At 37.3% G+C, this 26,907-nt stretch overlaps 1 long non-coding RNA gene across 1 annotated transcript in view; it reads right to left on the bottom strand.

The window, feature by feature from the left end:
- The window catches only part of LOC125931943 (uncharacterized), a 406,782-nt gene that overhangs the window by 160,510 nt on the left and 219,365 nt on the right, over nt 1-26,907 (bottom strand). The window contains exon 2 of the long non-coding RNA XR_007460510.1: nt 5,145-5,262. This is a non-coding gene — a long non-coding RNA (uncharacterized LOC125931943). The remainder of the gene's footprint in view (nt 1-5,144; nt 5,263-26,907) is intronic.

The following is a 26,907-nucleotide window of genomic DNA, read 5'->3' as shown; positions in this document are numbered from 1 at the left end:
ATAATATTGAGAATCAAATGACATTGAAAGTAATACCTACGAACATTTGTGAGTTTCAGAAAAAGGCACTTAGAGGTATATTTACAAATTTTGAGGTATTTAAAAAAATAGAGGATGAAAATTAACAAATTTTTAATTAAAAGATATCATTTCTTCATTTATTTTGTTGAACATCCTTAGTATATTTATTTTGAAAGATTCTTCCCAATTGTTCTATTAGTTTTATTTATTCTGTAGTGAATTAATGTGTGTGTGTGTGTGTGTGTGTGTGTGTGTGCGTGTGTGTGGAGAGGTCTCACTTGATCATCTTCATGAATTTAAAAATTTTGGATTGCAGTCTCTCTTCCATGGTTCATTCTCATTCTCTCTCAAACACACATAAACACACATGCAAGCATGTGGGTGTCTCACACCCCTGCTTCCTCTATCCTCGACGCTCTTTATTTACAGATTTTCCAATTGCTTTAATGTGTTTTTATGCACTCCAATCTAGAGTCAGACCATATATTGGCGGTACAGGGTTCCTGCCCTATAATGATTTGGACAGATCACAGAGGGGAGTCATAAGGTTATATGTGTGTCTTTTTCATGCCTAAATCCTCAACATTTAATAAATTATAGTCCTAGGCCAATCCACAGGACTATTTTTCAACTTGTATTAACAAGCAGGAAAGCCCCAACAAGGCCCCCAGTTTCAAGCAGGGGGCTTATTTCCATGCTAATTTATGCAAAGACACTTGCTCTACAGTATTCACAGGAGCCAAAGAACTGTCTCTGCTTTTGAACCCAAAGCCCAGAAGTCCTGTAGCTTCAGTCTGACACCAATTTGAATTTCTATTTCATTTATCGCCCACAGAAAGATTTATCTTATTTTTGAGATCAACGACATAGTTGAATTTTTCTCCTTTAGTATTCTCTCATTGCTCTGGGTTCAACCAGAGGGGGAATGTTCAAAGTGTGGACTTTCTAGGGCTATCCTGATTGTAATTCAATCCATTTTCATATATATCAAATACACAATAAATGAGCAATGACGCAGAATTTAATTTGTCTCTTTGCAAGTGGGGAGACAGACAGGTAAAGCAATTACAAAAGCTCCACTACTGTATCTCCATTCATATATGCAATGTATATTTATTGAACCCTTACTATGCATCAAATGCATTAGATGTTATAGGAAGCAGAGAAATACAACTGACACGACTCTGTCCTGAAAGAATTTACTGTTGAACAAAGGCTGCGACAGAAATAAATCTGTCACAATTTCTACCCTCTTGGTTACAAAGTTTACGGTTATTGTCCTAAGGTGGCCCAAGGAAGAAGGAATCTAATACATCTCTGTCATATCATTCAGCTATGGAAAAAAAGGGAAGCCCTGTTGGCAATTGCCCCTTTGAACGTTTGATCAGAAGAAAGTAATTTCAATTATTCAAATGTTATTCAGTTGTCAGAAATAAGATGATCACAGCTTAAAGCATATTTTAGTCATGTGAAGGCAGAGAGGACAGTTTCCAAATTCATCAAATGTAAACATTTAGGACACATGTTGAGCACCTGTCTGAAGCCATCAGCCAGTCTTTTGTTAGTTGTAATCAGTAATTGAAACTTTGTAAGTTTGAGAGATAAAAATAGCATGGTTGTCACAGAGCAAACTAAGTGGAATCTGAGACTGCAACTAAAGTTGTGAAGTTCCTTAGTTTTAATAACATTTTTGAGTTAGAAATGGCTTTACCGTCTCATGTTTAAAACGCACAAATACCAATTATACTGCACAACCTTGCAGGGCAAAATCTAAGGATGTCACTTTATTGTTTCCAATAGTTAATGGACTAGTAATTTAATAGCAATATTCTATCTTAAAGAGAAGTTTTCTTGGATCCCCCAAACACATGCTTTGATTCTCTTTTCCAGAATCAGACTATAGAGGTTCAATTCCTTACTGGCTATGTGACCCTGTGAAAGTTGCTGAATCCATTTAAGTTTCCTTTTCCTCATCTGTAAAAGCGGAAAAATAGAAGTACCTTTCTTGTATGGTTGTTTTGAAGATGATATGTTACATACTTAGTACAGTGTCTGGAACAGGCTGAGAACTCAATATACTATCAGTAATTATTATTATTGTTAACTTATGTGTACAAATCTATTATTTTCAAAAATTTAAGCTCTTTCAGGGAAAGAATATTGCCTTCTACTCTGTTAGTTTCTCCTTCAGTACCAAATAACAGTATTATAACAATAGTCTTAAACAAGATTCAATGCTGTGAAACATATTATCTCTTTTGAAAACTACAGCAGTTCTATGAAGGCAGGTTTTAATATGCCTGTAATAAAGGGTAAAAACAGTGTGATGTTTTCCAGGAATTTGGAAATGAGTTTGCCCTCTGAGAGATCTGCTAAGAAAACAAAACAACACATAATGGACCAGAGAATAAAGAGGAAAAGTCACCTTACAGAAGCTTTGTCTTCTAGGACAGAGCAAGACTTAATGGAAGGTATTAACAGAACCATTTGCCTTTTGTAGACAGAGCACATTTGGCTGTCTTACTTCAAAGCCACCCAATATTCAAATCATCCAAATAATGACATATTCTCAAACAGGCTTCTGATTCGTTTGTCACTCCCTTAGTAGTGTGTTTCTAGAATCATTGTTCCCTGATTATGCTCAGGCTCATATAAGCAACTGGTTCCATTAACAATTTTAGGCATAAAATAATGATGCCAATTTGCTAAATTGCCATCAGGCTCTTGAGAACTTCATTGTATCAGTATGTCAAAGTCTTGGGCAATGAGCAGATTGAGTTTATCAGTTGTCTTCTGAGGTTTCCTCCTGGTGATTCCTTTGACTTGAATATGCTTTCCCTTCTAATTCCTATAATACTCATGGGATAAAATTGTGACCCAAAAAGTTCTCAATTTTTAAGAACCCACAGATAATTAATAGAACTCAAATTAGAACCCAGTTGGCTTTCAATTCTGGGTTATTTGAAGGATGAATCAAAGAAGAACAATAAAATATATCTTATTTGCTTTTCCGTGTGTAGCTTGTATATAAAGTATAGGATTTGTGTTTTAGATACTATTCTTACACATAAGAATAGCATATTTTAGTACTAAAATATATATATTATACATATACATAAAAATATATATCATATATATGTATATTTTAGTATAACTTTTAAATACTATTCTAATGAATCTCAAATCCCTCCAACCTCCCAAATATATACTGCTGTTGATGAAGCCAACTGGAACTGATGAAGTGACTTGCCCAAGTACACACAGCATTAATAGCAGATTGGGAATTAGAATCCAGGCTACCAGACTCTCACCTTGAACATTTTCCTTTGTACCATGATGGATCATTTCAGAGTTTTCGGATGACGCTCTCAGTAAATAGAATCACTGCACTTTGAGATAATCTGGCTTATCTTGGGGGGCCATTTAGATGCACACTAGTCTAGTACAGGATATCATCGAACCATGAATACAATCGTGGAAGGGTGGACAACGAAAGCACTGCTTACAGAAGTCTACTGGAAGGTCTAGGGCAAAGGAAGCAAAGCATTAAAGGGGAATTATAAAAGGAAGGAACAATGGAAAGGAAGGTAAACAATAGACAAGAGAGCAAAAATTTGTACTAAAAATTATAATGAGGAATGGCCTACAATTATTAAGTATGATGTTCTGTCCATGCATTATCTCACATGTGCATACATAAGCAAAGAGTGCTTATTTGTTTTGATAATTACAATAGTCCTGGGGCACCTGGGCGGCTCAGTTGGTTAAGTGTCCGACTCGTGGTTTTGGCTCATGTCATGATCTCACAGTTTTGCGAGTTCAAGCCCTGCATCGGGCTCTGTGCTGGCAGCCCAGAGCCTGCTTGGGATTCTCTGTCTCCCTCTCTCTCTGCTCCTCCCCCACTCGCGCTGTCTCTGTCTCTTTCCAAATAAACTTAAAAAAATAGAATATTCCTATTATTATGCAAACCATTCGTAAAAAGAATTGCAGGAATTGTATGCAGGAAACACAAATGATGAGACTGCTTCAGTTTGAAAAGGTTGAGTGAGACTTAAATGCCTGATTAAAATCTGCTGAATCGAGACAAAAAGTGCTAGAACTGGAGGGTACTTTTGACTAGGCAAAGGTACATTTAGGACAAAACAGGAAATCTTACTTTACAGAAGATGCACATTTAGGAGAGCTAATATTTCAAAGTGATTAAAATTGAAATAAAATTGACATAATGCCGGAACTATGCACCTCATAGGTTATTATAGGTGATTATGTGCTTTTAGTACCACGCAAGCCTTAAACTACTGCATGGGCAAAAGGGATGGCAGTCTCCCTTCCTGCTGACACACATCCCTTCCTAGCAAGCTGAGGCCAAGTTTCACAGTTCTTATCTTGGCATTTCATGTAGCCCCTGTCATGGGAGGGAACGTGTTCTATAATTTACACAGTGAATTCCTCTAAGTCAAGGACCATGTCTTAGTTCTGTATCTTAGCACAATGCCTGAAACACGTGAAATCATTTTCTCAATGAAAACATTTGGGATAAATATCAGGAAGATGATTTGAATCTTAAAATAAACCTCTCGGGGCTCTTTATCTTCTTGCCCACCATTCTGGAGATGTTGCTTTTATTTCTTCATAAAAACATTGAGTTGAATGGCAATGAAGTTATACAATTTCCTACTCTTGTATCTATAAATTTATTTATAGTGGCACCAGCCATCAAAGCATTCCCTCCAATCTCAGAAGAAGAGGTGATCTTTCTGGTTATTGCCTCTGCCTTTGGCCTTATTTTTATCCCTTCCCACTGTCTCCATAATACAATAATCTCCCCCTGATCCCCGGGGGAATATGTTCCAAGACCCCCAGTGGTTGCCTGAAACTGCAGACAGTACTGAAACTTGTATATACTACTACCCCTACCCCCAATACAGAATGTGCATATGATAAAGTTTAACATAAATTAGGCACAGTCAGAGACGAACAACAATAACTAAAACTAAAATAGAGCAATTATAACATCATACTGTAATAAAAGCGGTGTGAATGTGGTCTCTCCCTCTCAAAATGTCTTCTTGTACTGTACTCACCCTTCTTCTTGTGGTGGTGTGAGATGATGAAATGCCTACCTGATGAAGCGAAGTGAGGTGAATGACAGGCTTGTGACATAAAGTTAGGCTGACTTTATGATGATGATATGTCAGGAGAAGGATCATCTGCTTCCAGACCGTAGTTGACCTCAGGTACCTGAAATGAGCAGAAGTGAAACCGTGGATAAGGGAGCATTGCTGTAGTGACCTTGATCCTTCCATTATTTCCTCTGTCTCACGTATTTACACATGTGTTACAACCTCATCCTTCTCTATTTCTGCACTTTCCAAAGTTTCTGACTATGCCCAAAGTCTCTTATTGAAAACAAAAACATTCAAACCACAAACCTTTCCCAACACTTTGCCTGCTCTAGGTACTGCGGGCTCACCTCCTCTTTGTGACCAAGATCTTCATAAGAATATCCTGCACTAAGTTTGCTTAAATTGGAATTGATAAATGGGCTTTAGGAGGTACATGGACCTCCTTGAAATGGAGGTCCTCTTGAAATGGAGGAAATTATTTTGTGTATGCATGCATATGTGTTCTGGCAAGAAGGGCCATAGCCTTCATACATCTCCCATATCTTCTCATTTGTTTATTCGTCATCCTACTACAATTGGGCTGTTGCTTACAATCAGGCTTCTTCCCCCTCATACCACTGGAAATTTCATCACCAAGGTCACCAGTGACATACTCCTTTCAATGTTATCTTACTTGAGCTCATGTCAGCATTTTTACTCCTTTCAACGTTTTCTTGTTTTTGAAACACTACCTAGCTTTATTTTACATGTATGGTTTGGGGCACCTGGGTGTCTCAGTCAGTTGAGTGTTAGACTCTTGAGTTCACCTCAGGTCATGATCTCACAGTTCGTGAATTTGAGCCCCGCATTGGGCTCTGCACTGACACTGTGGAGCCGGCTTGGGATTTTCTCTCTTCCTCTCTTTCTGCCCCTCTCCCCTCCAAATAAATAAATAAACATTTAAATAAAATAATAAATGCACTTTTCCCTCTTGTTTCTTCTGATACTACCACAATTCCTTCTCAATCTATTTTTCAGGTTCACATGTTTGATGCTTATTTGTAGCTGACAGTTCCTGGGTATGACCGCTGCCATTTTCCTAATTGTTGGATTCACTCACAGCCCCACCTACACCCCCTTGTGAAAGCGTGTCATCCCACAGCCCATGATAAATGAGGTGCAGGCTATGTGAAGCCAACAGAGTGACCTCAGCTGACTAGATCAGGGTTGATACATGGGTAAATTTAAGCCAACTGAATCTCTTTTCTGGAGAATTAAGAGATTTTAAAATCATAGTTAAAATATAGAAGGCAGAATTCATAACTCCATTATCTACTTGATAAATTTTCACATTCATGTAACAGGAAGAACATTAGCAACAACTCAGAAGCTATCGTTACATCCGTTGTCCAGTCACTATTCCTTGACACCTCTCCAAAGATAAATGCCATTTTAACTTCTAACATAATAGATTGGTTTTGTCTAGTTTTGAATTTTCCATAGCTAAATAGATTTCACTATTTCACCCATAATTATGTTTGTGAGAGTCCACGTTGTTCTGTGCAACCGAACTTCTTTAATTTTCATTGATAAGTAGTATTCCATTGTGTGATGAGTATGCCAAAATGTGTCCATTCTACTGCTGACATTTGGGTTGCTTCCAGTTTGCAGCTATCTATAAAGAACGCTTCTTTAGGTATTCTTCTACATGTTTATTTGTGCACACATATACACAGTTCAATTTTATACATATTTAGGAGTGTAATTTACAGGACTATAGGATAAATATATGTTCCCTTTTCGCAGATATTACTGAAGAGTTTTCCACGGGGATGTATCAGTTTGCATTCCCATCGGCAACAGAGGAGTTTTGGTTGCTCCACACCATTGCCAACGGTTTATGTTGTCAGATGTTTTCATTTTAGCCATTCTTCTGTAAACTTAATAATATATAATTCTGGTTTTAAATTTCCTTCGTTACAAAATAAACTAAGCTAGTTTTCATACGTTTATAATGTTTTGCACAAGTCGTTTGCTTATTCTTCTATTGACTTGTTTATGATTTTCCTGATTTGCAGGATTCCTTAAAATATTATGGATATAAGCTCATTATGTTTTTTTAAGGTTGTTTGTTTGTTCAAATGATCTCTACACCCAACTCATGACTCTGAGGCTTTTCCAACTAAGCAAGCCAGGGACCCCACATGTTTTAATTATATGTATTGCAACTATCTTGTCCCATTGGGTGGTTTGACTTTTCCCTTTCTTTATGGTGAATTAATGATGGTGCATTAATCAAGTTTTCATTTATTTTAGACATACTTGTGTCCTCTTTATGGGGCCTTTCCTTATCTAAAAGTCATGAAAATATTCTCCTATGAAAACTTCTAAAAATACAACTACTTTAAAATTTTTAATCTTGGCAAACAGACACATGGAAAGATGCCCAATATCACTAATCATCATGGAGATGCAAGTCAAAACCACAATGAGATATCACTTTAGACCTGTCAGAATGGCTAAATTCAAAAACACAGGAAATAACAAGTGTTGTCAAGAATGTGAAGAAAAAGGAACACTTGTGCACTGTTGGTGGGAATGTAAATTTGTGAAACCACTGTGCAAAACAGTATGGAGCTTCCTCACAAAATTAAAAATAGAACTACAATATGATCCAGGAATTCCACTACTGGGCATTTACCCAAAGAAAATGAAAACACTAATTCGAAAAGATATATGCACCCTTGTGTTTATTGCAGCATTATTTACATCAGCTAAGATATGGAAGCAACCCACGCCTATTGATAGAAGAATGGATAAAGAAGATGTGATACACACACACACACACACACACACACACAGGAATATTATTCAGTCATAAAGAAGAATGAGCTCTTGCCATTTGCAACAATACGGATGGATCTACAGGGTATTATGCTAAGTGAAATAAGTCAGACTGAGAAACACAAATACCATAATATTTCACTCATAACTGGAATCTAAAAAAAAAATAAAACAAATAAGCAAAAAAACACAAAGCAGAAACAGACCCTTAAGTACAAAGAGCAAACTGATGATTGCTGGGGAGGAATGTGGGAGACAGGAAAAATGAGTGAAGGGGAGTGGGTGATACAGGCTTCCAGATATGGAATGAATAAGTCACAGGGATAAAAGGTACAGCATAAGTAGAGGTGCCTGGGTGACTGAGTTGGTTAAGCGTGGGACTCTTGATTTCAGCTCAGGTCATGAGCTCATGGTTTGTGAGTTCAAGCCCTCCTTTGGGCTCTGCACTGTCAGTGCAGAGACTGCTTGGGATTCTTTCTCCCTCTCTCTCTGCCCCTCCCCACTCACATTTTTTTCCTCTCTCTCAAAATAAATACCCTTAAAAATTATTTTAAAAAAAAGTTACAGCATGGGGAATATAGTCAGTGATATTATAATAACACTGTATAGGGACAGATGGTAGCTGCACTTGTGAGCACAGCACAACCAAAAGGTAAGTTGAATCACTATGTTGTACAACTGAAACTGATGTAACATGGTGTACCAACTATACTGAAACTTTTTAAAAAATTGGATTTTCAATCAACCTGGGGCTCCCTTTTGTATGTAATATGAGATAGGGGTCATTTCATTTTTTCCACATAGCTATCAAATTGACCCAGCACCATTTATTCCAAAAACCATCATTTCTCTATGGTCTGTTATGCCACCTTTGTCATAAACAAGTGTCTTTATGTGTGAGGGATTGTTTCTGGACTTGTTCTTTCTTGTTTCATTTGTCTATTTCAAACCCTGGTGCTAACACCACAGTGTCTAATTTACTATAAACTTAGAATAACACTAACATCTGGTAATGTGATTCCATCATCTTTATTTTTCTTTATTATTTTCTTGCCTATTTTTGTGCTTTGCATTTGTATAAATAATTTAGAATGAGCGTCAAATTCCATAAGAATACTACTGGAGGTTTTATGAGGAAAGCATTGAAGCTATACATGAATTTTGGGAGGATTAGCATCTTGACAACAATGAGTCTTCAAACCCATGAATGTGATTTGTCTCTCCATTTTCATTTGTACATTTTTCTCTCAATAATGTTTCAGAGTTTTCTGTGTAGAGGTTTTTCTAATTATGTATTGGACTCATTCCTAGTTATTTGGTACTTTTGATGCTACCATAAATGCCATTATTTCAAAATTATTATTCTCTAATTACCTGTTGTTATTATACAGAAATTCAATAGATTTTTCTTATATATATTGATATCATATCTTAAGACCTTGCCAAATTCACTTATTAAATTTAACACTTATCTGTAGATCTCTTTGGATTTTCTACGTATGTATTCATGTTTTCTTTTTTTAATAGGAAATTTATTGTCAAATTGGTTTCCATACAACACCCAGTGTTCATCCCAAAAGGTGCCCTTCTTAATACCCATCCCCCACCCTCCCCTCCCTCCCACCCCCCATCAACCCTCAGTTTGTTCTCAGTTTTTAAGACTCTCTTATGCTTTGGCTCTCTCCCTCTCTAACTTCTTTTTGTTTTCTTCCCCTCCCCCATAGACTTCTGTTAAGTTTCTCAGGATCCACAAAAGAGTGAAAACATATGGTATCTGTCTTTGTATGACTTATTTCACTTAACACAACACTCTCCAGTTCCATCCATGTTGCTACAAAGGGCCATATTTCATTCTTTCTCATTGCCACATAGTATTCCATTGTGTATATAAACCACAATTTCTTTATCCATTCATCAGTTGATGGACACTTAGGCTCTTTCCATAATTTGGCTATTGTTGAGAGTGGTGCTATAAACATTGGGGTACAAGTGCCCTATGCATCAGCACTCCTGTATCCCTTGGGTAAATTCCTAGCTGTGCTATTGCTGGGTCATAGGGTAGGTCTATTTTTAATTTTTTGAGGATACTCCACACTGTTTTCCAGAGCAGCTGCACCAGTTTGCATTCCCACCAACAGTGCAAGAGGGTTCCTGTTTCTCCACATCCTCTCCAGCATCTATAGTCTCCTGATTTGTTCATTTTAGCCACTCTGGCTCGTGTAAGGTGATATCTGAGTGTGGTTTTGATTTGTATTTCCCTGATGAGGAGCAATGTTGAGCATCTTTTCATGTGCCTGTTGGGTATCTGAATATCTTCTTTAGAGAAGTGTCTATTCATGTTTTCTGCCCATTTCTTCACTGGATTGTTTTTCGGGTGTGGAGTTTGGTGAGCTCTTTATAGATTTTGGATACTAGCCCTTTGTCCGATATGTCATTTGCAAATATCTTTTCCCATTCCGTGGGTTGCATTTAGTTTTGTTGGTTGTTTCCTTTGCTGTGCAGAAGCTTTTTATCTTCATGAGGTCCCAATAGTTCATTTTTGCTTTTAATTCCCTTGCTTTTGGAGATGTGTCAAATAAGAAATTGCTGCAGCTGAGGTCAGAGAGGTTGTTTCCTGCTTTCTCCTCTAGGGTTTTGATGGTTTCCTGTCTCACATTTAGGTCCTTTATTCATTTTGAGTTTGTTTTTGTGAATGGTGTAAGACAGTGGTCTAGTTTCATTCTTCTGCATGTTGCTGTCCAGTTCTCCCAGTACCGTTTGTTAAAGAGATTGTCTTTTTTCCATTGGATATTCTTTCCTGCTTTGTCAAAGATTAGTTGGCCATACTCTTGTGGGTCTAGTTCTGGGGTTTCTATTCTATTCCATTGGTCTATGTGTCTGTTTTTGTGCCAATACCATGCTGTCTTGATGATTACAGCTTTGTAGTAGAGGCTAAATTCTGGGATTGTGATGCCTCCTGCTTTGGTCTTCTTCTTCAAAATTACTTTGGCTATTCGGGGCCTTTTGTGGTTCCATATGAATTTTAGGATTGCTTGTTCTAGTTTCGAGAAGAATGCTGGTGCAATTTTGATTGGGATTGCATTGAATGTGTAGATAGCTTTGGGTGGTATTGACATTTTAACAATATTTATGCTTCCAATCCATGAGCACAGAATTTTTTTCTATTTCTTTGTATCTTCTTCAATTTCCTTCATAAGCTTTCTATAGTTTTCAGCATACAGATCTTTTACATCTTTGGTTAGGTTTATTCCTAGGTATTTTATGCTTCTTGGTGCAATTGTGAATGGGATCAGTTTCTTGATTTGTCTTTCTGTTGCTTCATTATTAGTGTATAAGAATGCAACTGATTTCTGTACATTGATTTTGTATCCTGCGACTTTGCTTAATTCATGTATCAGTTCTAGCAGATTTTTGGTGGAGTCTATTGGATTTTCGATGTATAATATCATGTCATCTGCAAAAAGTGAAAGCTTAACTTCATCTTTGCCAATTTTGATGCCTTTGATTTCCTTTTGTTGTCTGATTGCTGATGCTAGAACTTCCAACACTATGTGAAACAACAGCGGTGAGAGTGGGCATCCCTGTCGTGTTCCTGATCTCAGGGAAAAAGCTCTCAGTTTTTCCCCATTGAGGATGATACTGGCTGTGGGCTTTTCATAAATGGCTTTTATGATCTTTAAGTATGTTCCTTCTATCCCGACTTTCTTGAGGGTTTTCATTAAGAAAGGATGCTGGATTTTGTCTGCATCGATTGACAGGATCATATGGTTCTTCTCTTTTCTTTTATTAATGTGATGTATCACGTTGATTGATTTGCAAATGTTGAACCAGCCCTGCATCCCAGGAATGAATCCACTTGATCATGGTGAGTAATTCTTTTTATATGCTGTTGAATTTGATTTGCTAGTATCTTGTTGAGAATTTTTGCATCCATATTCATCAGGGATATTGGCCTGTAGTTCTCTTTTTTTACTGGGTCTCTGTCTGGTTTAGGAATCAAAGTAATGCTAGCTTCATAGAATGAGTCTGGAAGTTTTCCTTCCCTTTCTATTTCTTGGAATAGCTTGAGAAGGATAGGTATTATCTCTGCTTTAAATGTCTGGAAGAATACCCCAGAGAAGCCATCTGGTCCTGGACTCTTATTTGTTGGGAGATTTTTGATAACTGATTCAATTTCTTCACTGGTTATGGGTCTGTTCAAGCTTTCTATTTCCTTTTGATTGAGTTTTGGGATTGTGTGGGTGTTTAGGAATTTGTCCATTTCTTCCAGGTTGTCCAGTTTGTTGGCATATAATTTTTCATAGTATTCCCTGATAATTGTTTGTATCTCTGAGGGATTAGTTGTAATAATTCCATTTTCATTCATGATTTTATCTATTTGGGTCATCTCCCTTTTCTTTTTGAGGAGCCTGGCTAGAGGTTTATCAATTTTGTTTATTTTTTCAAAAAACCAACTCTTGGTTTCGTTGATATGCTCTACCGTTTTTTAGATTCTATATTATTTATGCTCTGATCTTTATTATTTCTCTTCTCTGCTGGGTTTGGGGTGTCTTTGCTGTTCTGATTCTATTTCCTTTAGGTGTGCTGTTAGATTTTGTATTTGGGATTTTTCTTGTTTCTTGAGATAGGCCTGGATTGCAATGTATTTTCCTCTCAGGACTGCCTTCACTGCATCCCAAAGCATTTGGATTGTTGTATTTTCATTTTCGTTTGTTTCCATATATTTTTAAATTTCTTCTCTAATTGACTGGTTGACCCATTCATTCTTTACTAAGGTGTTCTTTAACCTCCATGCTTTTGGAGGTTTTCCAGACATTTTCCTGTGGTTGATTTCAAGCTTCATAGCATTGTGGTCTGAAAGTATGCATGGTATGATCTCAAGTCTTGTATACTTATGAAGAGCTGTTTTGTGACCCAGTATGTGACCTATCTTGGAGAATGTCCCATGTGCACTCGAGAAGAAAGTATATTCTGTTGCTTTGGGATGCAGAGTTCTAAATATATCTGTCAAGTCCATCTGATCCAATGTATCATTCAAGGGCCCTTGTTTCTTTATTGATCCTGTGTCTAGATGATCTATCCATTGTTGTAAGTGGAGTATTGAAGTCCCCTGCAATTACCACATTCTGATCAATAAGGTTGCTTATGTTTGTGATTGTTTCATATATTTGGGGGCTCCCGTATTTGGCGCATAGACATTTATAATTGTTAGCTCTTCCTGATGGATAGACCCTGTGATTATTATATAATGCCCTTCCTCATCTCTTGTTACAACCTTTAATTTAAAGTCTACTTTGTCTGATATAAGTATGGCTATTCCAGCTTTCTTTTGACTTCCAGTAGCATGATAGCTAGTTCTCCATCCCCTCACTTTCAATCTGAAGGTGTCCTCAGGTCTAAAACGAGTCTCTTGTAGACAGCAAATAGATGGGTCTTGTTTTTTTACCCATTCTGATACCTTATGTCTTTTGGTTGGAGCATTTAGTCCATTTGCATTCAGTGTTATTATAGAAAGATATGGGTTTAGAGTCATTGTGATGTCTGTAGGTTTCATGCTTGTAGTGATGTCTCTGGTACCTTGTCTCACAGGATCCCCCTTAGGATCTCTTGTAGGGCTGGTTTAGTGGTGACGAATTCCTTCAGTTTTTGTTTGGGAAGACCTTTATCTCTCCTTCTATTCTAAATGACAGACTTGCTGGGACAGACTTGCTGGATAAAGGATTCTTGGCTGCATATTTTTTTCTGTTCATCACATTGAAGATTTCCTGCCATTCCTTTCTGGCCTGCCAAGTTTCAGTAGATAAACCCGTCACTAGTCTTATAGATATCCCTTTATATGTAGAGCATGTTTCTCCCTAGCTGCTTTCATAATTTTCTCTTTATCCTTGTATTTTGCCAGTTTCACTATGATATGTCGTGCAGAAGATCAATTCAAGTTACGTCTGAAGGGAGTTCTCTGTGCCTCTTGGATTTCAATGCCTTTTTCCTTCCCCAGTTCAGGGAAGTTCTCAGCTATGATTTCTTCAAGTACACCTTCAACACCTTTCCCTCTCTCTTCCTTGTCTGGAATCCCAATTATGCATATGATATTACATTTAATTGTGTCACTTAGTTCTCTAATTCTCCCCTCATACTCCTGGAATTTTTTTATCTCTCTTTTTCTCAGCTTCCTCTTTTTCCATAATTTTACCTTCTAATTCACCAATTCTCTCCTCTGACTCTTGAATCCGAGCTGTGGTCGCCTCCATTTTATTTTGCACCTCATTTATAGCATTTTTTAGCTCCTCCTGACTGTTTCTTAATCCCTTGATCTCTGTAGCAATAGATTCTCTGCTCTCCTTTTTACTTTTTTTAAGCCCAGTGATTAATTTTATGACTATTATTTTAAATTCATTTTCTGTTACGTTGCTTAAATCGTTTTTGATCAGTTCATTAGCTGTCGCTACTTCCTGGAGTTTCTCTTGAGGAGAATTCTTCCATTTCATCATTTTGGATAGTCCCTGGAGTGGCGGGGAACTGCAGGGCTCTTCCTCTGTGTGTCTGGAGTAACTTGCGTTGGTGGGCAGGGCCGCAGTCAGACCTGATGTCTGCCCACCGCTGGGGCCACAGTCAGACTGGTGTGTACCTTATCTTCCCCTCTCCCAGGGGCAGGACTCACTGTGGAGTGGTGTGGCCCCTGTCTGGGCTACTGGCACACTGCCAGGCTTGTGGTGCTGCTTCGATGGGATCTGGCGTGTTAGCTGGGGTGGATCCACAAGGTGCACAGGGGCGGGAAGGGCAGGCTCAGCTCACTTTGCCTTCAGTGGTCCGCTTCAGGAGGGGCCCTGTGGCACCAGGAGGGAGGCAGACCTGTCGGAGGGATGGATCTGCAGAAGCACAGCGTTGGGTGTTTGCACGGTGCAAGCAAGTTCCATGATGGGAACTGGTTCCCTTTGGGATTTTGGCTGGGGGATGGGTGAGGGAGATGGCACTTCCCAGCACCTTTGTTCCCTGCCAAGCTGAGCTCTGTCCTCTGGGGCTCAACAACTCTCCCTCCCGCTCTCCGAGCAGAGCTGTTGACTGATAACATTCCAGATGTTAAATCCTGCTGGCTGTCAGAACACATTCCGTCTGGCCCCTCCGCTTTTGCAAGCCAGACTCGGGGGCTCTGCCTTGCTGGGCAGGCTGCCCCTCCACCGCCCTGGCTCCCTCCTGCCAGTTCGTGTAGCGCACACCGCCTCTCCGCCCTTCCTACCCTCTTCCGTGGGCCTCTCGTCTACGCTTGGCTCCAGAGAATCCGTTCTGCTAGTCTTCTGGCGGTTTTCTGGGTTATTTAAGCAGATGTGGGCGGAATCTAAGTGGTCAGCAGGATGCAGTGAGCCCAGCGTCCTCCTATGCTGCCATCTTCCTCTCCAAATCCTGTATTCATGTTTTCCGCAAATAATGTTAATTTTATTTCTTCCCATTTCAGTCTCTTATAGCTTTAATATTTCCATACCTTGCTGTGCTGACTAGGAACTCCAGCACAATTTTAAACACAGGCACTTATGGCTGATTTTCTTGCATCATTCCTGATCTCAAGAGGAAAACTTTTAATATTTAACAATTAAGTGTGATGTTTGACATAAGTTTCTGTAAATATCCCTTGTTAGGTTATGGTAGTTCCCTTATATTCACATTTTGCCAATGGGGATTAATAGATACTGGTTTCTACTGATTGCACTTTTTATATGTTTTTTTGAGATACATTTTTTCTTCATTCTGTTTATGTGGGAAGTGACTAATTAATTTTGAATGTTAAACCAATCTTATATTCCTGTAATGGATCCAAAACTTCATGATATATTACCCCTTTTATGAATCACTAGATTCAGTTTTGTAATCTTTTGTGTGTCTACACAAGAAAGGTGGGTCCATGTTTTGCTTCTTGTGATATCATTTTCACATTGTAGTAGTCAAGTTAAAGTGGCCTAAAACAAAGTGGGTAGTATTCCCTTTTTCTCTTTTAAGAGTTTGTGTAATATTATAGGTTTTAATTTTATCCTTGAATGTTTAATAGAATTCACTAGTGAAATTCTATGGCCCTAGAATTGTTTTCATAAGAAGGCTTTAAATTCTGGATCCGATTTCTTCATTTTAGGTGTATTCTATTCAGAACATCTATTTATTCTTGTGTTGGCTTCTTTAAATGGTGTTTTCCCAGGAATTTGTCTCCTTCATTTACATTTACCAATTTTAGGTTTAATCTAGGACAGTGGCTTTAAGGAAAAATGGAAAACGAAGACAAGGAGCCATGTAAAGTGATGCTATATAATGGGTTATGATGCTGACCATCACTTTGAAACAATAGTCACAGAAAAACTGTTCAACAAGCTTGTTCATTTATGCAGGACATTTCTAAAAATGTTTCAAGGAGAAAATGCAGTTTAAAGTAGTGTGTGGAAGGGGAGAAGGAAAATAGTTTATCTGTTAAGACCCTCCAAATTCCCCCTGCTCATGGGTTTTATATGGAGAGGTACATGCACTTCGAAATTACATCATCTGACCCCTGTGTAGTAAACCAAATCATCTGTTGAAAAGCACATTTCATCCAGTGTATGGAAGTGGAAATTGTTTCAACAAAGGCAGCACTCCAACCCAGAGGGACACAAAAAGATGTCATGGAGAGTTTCTGCTAAACACTTTAATTTATTGTGATAATATCTCTATTTTAATTAAGAGTATTTTGTTCATTTAAATTTAATGTAATTACTAATGTATTTGGGTTTATTTGCCTTCTTATTATTGGCTTTCCAATGATAAAAATAATTACTATGAATTAATAATTTATTGTTTCATTCTACCCTTATATTCTTGCTTGTTATAAATCTTTTCCTATTCTTTTAGTGGTACCCTGGAAATTACAGTATGCATCCTTAACTTATTTAAGTGTAATCTAAATTAGTATTTTTACCACTTTTTGGACAATGAATGATTCTTAGAACACTTTAAATCAGTTCTTCTCTTCCTCTTGTGCTAATTTTTGGTGTATATTTTAATTATATACACATTAATTATATATAATACACTATATATGATGTATATAACATATAGAACATACATATAACATATCATGTATATCATAGAATCAACATTCATTTATATTTACTCACACATTTACTCTTATCTTTGCTCTTCATTATTTCTTGCTTTTCAACACTTGCATCTAAGATTATTTTTTTTCTATTTGAAGAACTCACTTTAATATTTTTTTTAGTGCAGATCTGCTAATAAACTCTCTTAGTTTTATTAGTCTGACAATGTCTTTAATTTGTTTTTGTTCATGAAGGATGCTTTCCCAAGGTATAGAACTCTGAGTTGAAAGTTATTTTCTTTAGGGGCACCTGGGTGGCTCACTTGGTTAAGCATCCAACTTCGGCTCAGGTCATGATATCATGGTTCGTGAGTTTGAACCCCGCAATAAGCTCTGTGCTGATGGCTTGGATTCTGTGTTTCCCTCTCTCTCTGACCCTCTCCCACTCACCTCTGTCTCTCTCTCTCTTAAAAATAAACATTAAAAAAGTTATTTTCTTTAGTAAATGTGAAGGTAACTTTCATCATTTCTGTTGAACATTGCTATTCTTTTAAAAAATATTTTAAAAAATTCCATTATTTACTTTGAATTTTTTCATTTTACTTTATTTCAATTTATTTTACTGCTTTTTCAGTTTACTTGAATGAAAACCTAAATATTTATTTTATATAGGCAATACATTTATATATTTATACACTTACCAAGAAAAGGGAATAGGGAAATCATAATCAATATAACAAAATACAGGACAAGGAAAAAAGAAAACAAATCAGTATGCAAAAACAAAAAAAACCGTGTGTATCTACCTCTATATCTATTTATTTATCCATCTATTTGTCTATGTATCTATCAGTCATCTATATCAATAATTGCCTTTAGGAACCCTTTTGCACTGTTAGTGGGAATGCAAACTGGTGCAGACACTCTGAAAAAAAATGGAGGTTCATCAAAAAATTAAAAACAGAACTACCCTATGACAAAGCAATTGCACTACTAGGTATTTATCCAAAGGATACAAAAATGCTGATTTGAAGGGGCATAAGCACTCCAATGTTTATAGCAATGCTATCAACAATAGCCAAATTATGGAAAAAGCCCAAATATCCATCAACTGATGAATGGATAAAGATGCGGTATATTTACATATATATATATATATGTATATACATATATATATAATGGGATACTACTCAGCGATCAAAAAGAATGAAATCTTGCCATCTGTAGCAATGTAGATGGAACTAGAGTGTATTATGGTAAGTGAAATAAGTCAGAGAAAGACAAGTATATGATTTTACTCATATGTGGAATTTAAGAAATAAAACAGATGACCATGGGGGAAAGGGAAGTAAAAATAAGATAAAAACAGAGAGGGAAGCAAACCATAAGAGACTTAAATACAGAGAACAAACTGAGGGTTTATGGAGGGGAGGAGGTAGGGAGATGGGCTAAATGGGTGATGGACATTAAGGAAGGCAGTTGTTGGGAGTGAGCACTGGGTGTTATATGTAAGTGATGAATCAATCACTGGGTTCTATTGAGACCAATACTACACTGTATGTTAACTAATTTGAATTTAAATAAATGAATTTAAAAAATTGCCCTTTAGGAGACTCAATGACTCACAGTGAATTTCAAAAAATAAAATTAGATACATGATAACGAAAAGAAACAATTAAATCCAAAAAGTGAAAATGACTGACAATTTAGAAATAAGAACACATATATCAAGAGAATAGTAACAATAAAATCAGATGTCACCATGTTAATATGAGGCCAACTAGAATTTAGAATATATGTGAGGAGAAAAGAGAGATACTTCATATTGATAAATGATCTATCAGGTCAGTATACTAGTTATGATTTCTATATATCTCAAAAAATCTTCAAAGTATAGAAAGGAAGAAATGATAGGAATACAAAAATAAATTTATGAATCCACACTCAAAATACAAGCCAGGATATAGAGTATTTGAATATTTTAACTAACAACCTTCTTTAAAAAAATATATAAACTGTATGCTCAACAGAAAAACAAATATTCTTGTCAAACACTTGATGCTTGATACATTGACACAACTTTTCCACATAATTTGGCCACAAATGACATTGCAACTTTTTTGTGCCTAAACAGAAATCAGGACACATTTGTGAATCATGAAACAATAAAATTAGAAATGGAGAACTAAAACCAATGTACAAACTAGGGATCTTGTTTCAAGTCCACATTTTCATTTCTAAATAAGTATTGTGTTAAGGAAATAAACAGACTATATAGAAGAAAGCAACAATGAAAACATAACCCATCAAAACCTGAGAGGGAAATGTCCACTTGCCTGACTGCTCTCACTGGTGCACACCAACCAGGTTACCCTTTTGGATGACCCATGAACCCCTCCTATTTCTGGCATCTACCCCTTTTGGCCTTGGAGTAGCACAGGACTTAGTCTCTCCTTATTCTGGAATTGGGCTCATGCCTACAATTTAGGTTACATTGGATGTTATTTTCTTTATTCAACTTAAAGATGACTTCCATGATTTCTGTTGAACATTGCAGTTATCATTCTTATTGCTAATCTTTTGGATACAATATGACTGCATTTCCCAGCTGTTTTTAAGATTTTATCTTCATCTTTTTCTTTTGGGCAGTTTTACCATGATCCCCTTTAATGTGGTCTTCTAAATGTTTATCTTGTTCAGGGTTTTTTGTACTTGTGAATGTGTAGTTTGATATCTTTTAGCAGTTTGGGAAGTTTTTCAGTCATTATTTCTTCAAATAGTACTTGTACTTCATCTCTCTCTAATCTTTCTGTGATGCCAGTTACATGAATGATTTTTTTTCACCGTCTCTTATGTATTTTAAGCTCTTTCTTGTTTTCCACACTTTTGTTCTCCATGTTTCAGTCTATATGTTTTCTTATTGCTGTCTTCAACTTTAATTATCTCTTCAGCTGCACTGTATCTATTAAACCCATCCGTGGAGATGTAATTTCAGTTACTGTAGTTTTTTAGTTGTAAATGTTCTATTCTAGTATTCTTCATGTTTGCAGTTCTCTGCCAATAATCTCAATCTTTTTATTTAATTTCATGGATATACTAATCAAATGTAAAGTAGTGGTTGGCAAACTTTACCATAAAAGGCTATATACTGAATATTTTCAGCTTTGAAGAACATATGGTTTCTGTTGCGATTGTTGCAATAACTTAACTCTGCCATTCTAGCATGAAAATGATTATAAACTCTATGTAAGCAACTAAGCATGGTTAATTTCTAATAAAATTTATTCACAGAATCAGGAAGCAGCCTGGATTTGTCCTATAGGCCACAGTTTGTGGAGACAATATTTTAAAGCCTGTCTCTGATAACTTCTATATCATATGTGGATCACCTATCAGTCTGTTTCTAGTTTATGTTTTTTTCCTATTGTATTTGGTTATTTATTGTCATTTTTAGACCTTGTTATTTTTGATGGACTATCTGACACTGTATACAATAGTTTGTGGAGATAATTTGGGGTTAAACTTGATACTATCTTCCACAAGAAATGATTTACTCTTGCTTCTGGCAGGCAATTGATGATAGATCAACTTAATTCAATCAGGGATGAAGGTGATTAAAAGTTAGATTCTAGTTTTTGTGAGCATTGGCCTTTGTTGTGGCTTATCCTTTTTACCTAAGGTGTAGTTTATTAGGGTTCCATTTGGAAGTCTGCAGTGTTTTCTATGATTCCTCCTCTTTAGTGATCCGTGGACTCCAATGCTTCTCCTGCAACCCCAAGTTACTCCTGAAATGTCTGGTCAGCTTCTCAATTGTGTCGCTGCCACTTTCAAATTAGCAAGCCAGTAGCAAAGCATATGCAAGTTTTAGACTCTCCTCTATGGACTTTCTTTCTCTCTAAAATCTAGTTCCACAAGTTATGGCTGCCTTGGCATCTCTCCAGTGTGTTGAAACAAATACTTTTATTGTTTACGTTTTATTTATTTAAGTGAACTCTACACCTCGTGTGGGGCTCTAATTCATAACCCCTAGATCAAGAGTCGCACGCTCCTCCAGTTTAGCCAGCCAGGTGACCCCAAATACTTGTCTGTATAAATACGTGTGTATGTGTGTTTTATTTATCAACTGCAGCAGGAGATTTGAACTGAAACAAGCCAATAAGCCACTGCTTTAAGTCTAAACTTGAGACTAAGTTAGTTTTTGTTGAATTGGGAAGTCGTCCAAATCCAGAATTGGGGTATTGTACATATTCCATTTGTGTGTGAAGCCAAAAAGTTCAAGAGATAATAATGAAGCCAACATTCAGGGAGACAGCAGACTGCAGCCTTGGAGAGTACAGGAAGAAACCCCAGTACCTGAGATGTTTCCAGTTATCATCCCTTATGATGTTTAGCTAAAATTGTAGACCTTAGTTCTACATTATCACTGTTTCCTTAAAACAAAAGCTCTTCTATCTTGTTAACTTTGGGAAAGATCCTGTCCTTGCAGCCAAATTGTCACTAATATGTTTCCCCTTAAATGTTGGATTTTGGCAGAGTTTCATTCTTACCCCAATTTTTTCTTTATCCAAATGTTCCTCCTGAGCATCTATTCCCATGGCTTAAGTTACCACATATGCTTATGACTAAGTGTCTATATTCAGCCAAACTTATGCCTCAGCTTCAAATGCCTATTGGTTTTCTCCCCTTGGATGCTCTACAGTTACCTTAAACTCATATCTAAAGTCTCATCATTCTCTCCTTTCCTCTATCTATAATGAACAACTCACAGATGAGTGAACATAACATGCTCTTTCAATAGCCTCTGCCTTTGCTCATATTGCTTTCTCTACCTAGAGTATGTTACCTTTCACTTTTCTTCATGTTCTACTGAAATCATTCAACATGCGTCTTCCAGATCACTTCCTCTGTGTTGACTTTTGTTATACCTAACCCCACCTCATAGAATTTATACCACCTCCATTCCGTTTTATTTTCTATCAAGATATTTTCAGCATTTTATTATACTTCTATGTTTATATTTACAGGAGGTACCCTGGAGCTGGGATATGGATATATCATGCATATATGGAATTTAATGACATATTCATGTTTTTATTTACATTCACTGAATTGCATGAACCATATGTGGCTGTTCAGACATATACAGGCATGTTAAGTTGAATGAGAACTTGAGAGGAGAGATAGGCAAAACTCAGGAAGAAAATTGACCCCAAATGATGGAATCTCACATGACTCAACAACAGATTCAGACTTTCAAAGGTGAGTAGTGGTTCTGGACACAGTTGAGGCCTTTTACTAGAACCTACCAGAAATAAATTATGGCTTTTACCCAAACATACCATGATCCTGACAACTGGTATGTGCAAGCCTTGGAAAGAAATGGGTGTTTAAAATTTGAAAAGCCAAAACACCTTGAACCCAAGAAATTATGCTGTCATGCCTACTATGAGAGTATAATCTTGAAGAAAGTTGGGTAAAGTTATCTTTTCGTGCAAGAGTGGCAGACCTATGCAAGATAGGGGCATTTGCTTGATCAACATATTAGCAAATGTTTAATACAATTTAAGGAACAGTGGTTCATACAGTAGGCCAAAAAAAAAAAAAGGCATTGTGACCATAGTTTAGAGCAAATTATCAGCTATGACATAGCCTGAGAAGAATACTGGGACTTAAAATTTAAGATGGAATGGTGGCAGATACACAGGCATTGGCCAGGACTGGCTTGGGCACACAAATAGACCCTCCCATGAATTCTTCTAAAATACAATAGAACAGAAGGAATTTAAGAGTGGTAAATAATGTCCTACCCTAAAATTAAACAGAGATGAAGTAGTAAGATAATGCGTTGCATTGATTTTGCTGACCTTAGTTTGAACTCATGTGCTGATGAAACATTGGATATTTAAGGTTACAAATATAATATCCCTCCTCTAAACAGTCATTTTCTTGAAAATATGGATCATTTCTTATTCGATTTTGCATTATCCATGCCTGCTATGTTTTCTTACAGATAAAAGGTGCTAACAATGACAATGAAAACTGAATGAACTGATGTGGGAATGTTGAATGTATTCCAGGATAGCTAAAACACAGGGCTGATACAAGAGGTATACAGATAGGCCCTGACATAGAATGGTTCAACTCATGATTTTTTGACTTTATGATTTTACAAAAGCAATATGCATTCGGTAGAAACTGTACTTCAAATTTTGAAATTTGATCTTTTCCCAGGATAGCAATATGTATTACAATACCCTCTCGTGATGCTTCACCACAGGAGTGAGCCAGAACTCCCAAACAGCCACATAATCACGAGGATAAACAACTGACACATGTAGAACTATTGTGTACCCATACAAGCATTCTGTTTTTCACTTTCAGTCCACTATTCCATAAATTACATGAGAGAGTCGACACTTTATTGTAAAATAGGCTTCATGTTAGATGATTTTGTCCAACTGTTGGTTAATGTAAACGTTCTGAGCATGTTTAAGGTAGGCTAGGGTAAGCTATGATGTTCAGTAGGTAAAGTACATTAAATACATTTTCAATTTATGATAATTTTAATTTACAATGGGTTTATCAGGACATAAACCCCATTGTAAGTCAAAGATGTTTTCTTTTTGCTATGTGTGGGAGTATAAACTCATCCTGGTCCCACATCATAGGCTTCTCAAAAGACATCACAGAAACATGAAAGGTCTGAAAACAATTTCAGAGTGAAGAATAGAATTTATAATGAGAGCCACCTAGAACACGCCATCTCACACTCTTCTGTATGCCAGAGAAGGAGAGAAAACACAACACATGGATTGACTATATGCTCAGGCACTGGCAACTGTCAAAGAGACAACTTGAGCTGTTTGCAAATTAAATCTTATAGTTACTGATGACAGTTGTTTGTCTTAGTTGGTTAAAAATACCATCTCAAAACCTAAAATGTCTTCATTGTGCCTCAGGGTGCCACACTGTTGATGACTGTGCTTTTCTCTTCTCCCTCCATAAATCACATCTCATTCTATAATTAAAAAAAAACTAAAATAAAACAGATTTCAATCAAATACATCAACTTTTATGAAGCTACTTCAAGGACTTAACAGTGATATTAAATGGCATAGCTTGATTCTGCAATAAGTGTTTTACTTCAACCAGGAAGCATATTGCACGTCCCAAAGGAGGGTCAAGACACAATAAATATGTTTCTTTCATCAGGCTCATTTTCCTGTTTCCAGATTCCCAGAGAGGATTAACATCAAGTCCGTTCATTCCAAAATACTAGTATTTCAGTTGGCATTTTGGGTCACTTATTTTTGTACAGTTCATTCACAGCATATCCCTGCAGTTCTGCCTCTCAACCTCCAAGACACACATGAAGTTTTAATTAAAACCACTCTACCTGTGCATCTGTTAAATTCGTATACTAGGCTGTGAGCAAAGCAAAGGCGAGGATAATTTTATTGGACTTTCACTATGATGCTGAGCATAGTGACTGCTGAAGTATGAGTGTTTACAGGATGTTGTTTTTTTAAGTGTTATAAGTTGGGAAGTGGTCGAAGGAGTTTGGGTTTTAAGCATCAAAGTCCTGGATTCTAATCCTAAATTTACCACTTTTTAATATTTGATTTTACCTATGTCATTAAAAATTGTGGGGCCTTTGGGGCACCTGGCTGGCTTAGTCAGTAGAGCATCTGACTCCTGATATTAGGGTCATGAGTTCAAGCCCCAGGTTGGGCATGGAGCCTACTTAAAAAAAAAATTGTTGGGCCTCAGATTCTTCTTATTGAACTAGGGAAAGGCATTTCACATTTCCCCAACTCAACTGCAAAATATTTTATGAACGTAAAGCAACTACAATGCACTTTGGAAGAGATATTTCAATTATTAATTACCTACTATCCTTATTATGAACTAGGAGGTAAGAAAGGTCATTGGGAACTTGAGTGGTCTAGAAATACTTCATTGAGAAGAGAACTGATTTTAGTATTGAATAAAGGAGCAAAAATTTATCAAGCTAAAATCAGAAAAAACATTTTCACTTTAAGGAAAGACCTTCACCAGTCACCACAACCCAGGACTCTGGAAGGGCAAGCCAGCTGGTAGCATCTGTGGGCAGGAAGGTCTTGCTCTTGGCAGTCTCTCATTGGGTAAGGCTCATGTCATGAGGTTGGGAGGGGCTGCTGGCTTGGCTCTTTGGTTGAGTGTTGCTGCTGATTATACTCTTGACTGGGGCTGCAGGTTGAGCTCCCTGGTCAAGTAGTGCGACTGGTTAGACTGCATTCAGGTGCAGCTGCAGAGTTGGCTCCATCACTGGAGGGGATCTCAAGCTATGTTCCACAGTTGGATGGGGCCTCCAAAGGGTTTCATGATTGGGTGTAGCCACAGGCTGTACCCACAGTTGGGTGCAACTGTAAGCTGGGTTCTGTGGGCTCTATGCTGCACAATTGGGCTAGATCGCTGACTGGGCTCCCTCTTCAGGTGAGGCCAGTGGCTATGCTCTGCATTCGGGCACTGGTGCTGGCTTGCTTGGGCAGGGACACATTGTGGGATCTATGACTGGGCCAGACTGTTGGGTACCCAAGCCAGAAAGAAATGGTGACCAACCATGCTCCTTAGCTGGAAAGGACCACTGGCTTGGCTCCATGAGTGAACATAGCAATTGGCTGGGCTCTCTGGGCAGGTGCTTCTACCAGATGGAACCCCATCTGCCAAGATCCCTGTACTGGTTGCTTGAGTCCTGCTCCTTTCTTTGCTTTTAGCTGACCCTTGGCAGTCTAGTCCTGCTCATCCTCCCAATGTTCCCCATGAAGTGAGAGAGAAGTGGCCTCCCAGGAAGCTCCCCAGAATGCTAGAAAAAGTTGGATGCCTACTTCAGGATCTCTTTTCCCTACTGGAGAAACCATAGGCCCAGGGGAACCCTCTCAGTGTGGTGTTGTGCTGACCTAGGGGAGGGGTGATATGGTCAAAATGAAACTGCTCCTCTTACCCTTCTAATGCAGATTTTCTCATTTTTCTGTGGTCCGAGGGGGTGATTTAGGTTCACCCCTGGGTTCTGGAATTTTCACAAAGGTGTTGTTGTCTGTGGATAGTTGCTAACTGCTCTTCCTGTGAAGGGGAATAAAAAGCCAAGGACCTCCTATTCTGCCATCTAGCTGATACTCCAGAAGGATTTTGGTAGAAATTGACAACTAGATACTAAAATTTATAGAGAAATCAAAAGGAACTTAAAACTACAAAAATAATTTTGAAAAATAATAAAATTAGGGGACTCCCTCTAATTTATTCAAAAAGTTCCTCTAAAGCAAAAGTAATTAAGACAGTGTGATATTGGTATGAGAATAGATATATGGAAAAAATAGAGTCCCAAAATATACCTACATGTATGGCCAATTGATTTGCAATAAATGTATTTCAGTGGGTGGAACGATAGTCTTTTCAACAAATATTGCTGGAATATTTGGATACTCATTTCCATAATGATGAATCCTGATCCTTATGTCTTACCATATACAAAGATTAATACAAAATGGATCATGTGAGATATAAGGCTCATATAAGGCTTCTTGAAGAAAACAGAGGAGATAATCGTCGTGAGTTGAGATTAAGCAAATATTTCTGACGTAAGATACAAAGAGCAGATTATGAAAGAAAACAATTATAAATTAGAATTTATCAAAACTAAGAACTTCGGTTCCTTGAAAGATGTTAAGAAAATGCAAATACAAGCCACTAGGAGAAAACGGTTGCAAAACATTGGATAAAGGACTTGTATTTAGAAGATGTAAGGAAGTCTTACTTTATATGACACACATGCCAATTTTAAAAAATGGCAAAATATTTGAACAGATACTTCACTAAAGAAAATATTGGGATATCAATAAGCACGTA

This window comes from Panthera uncia, chromosome X (genome assembly GCF_023721935.1).
Source record: "Panthera uncia isolate 11264 chromosome X, Puncia_PCG_1.0, whole genome shotgun sequence".
Lineage (NCBI taxonomy): Eukaryota > Metazoa > Chordata > Mammalia > Carnivora > Felidae > Panthera > Panthera uncia.
This window is presented reverse-complemented; position numbering and strand designations above follow the sequence as displayed.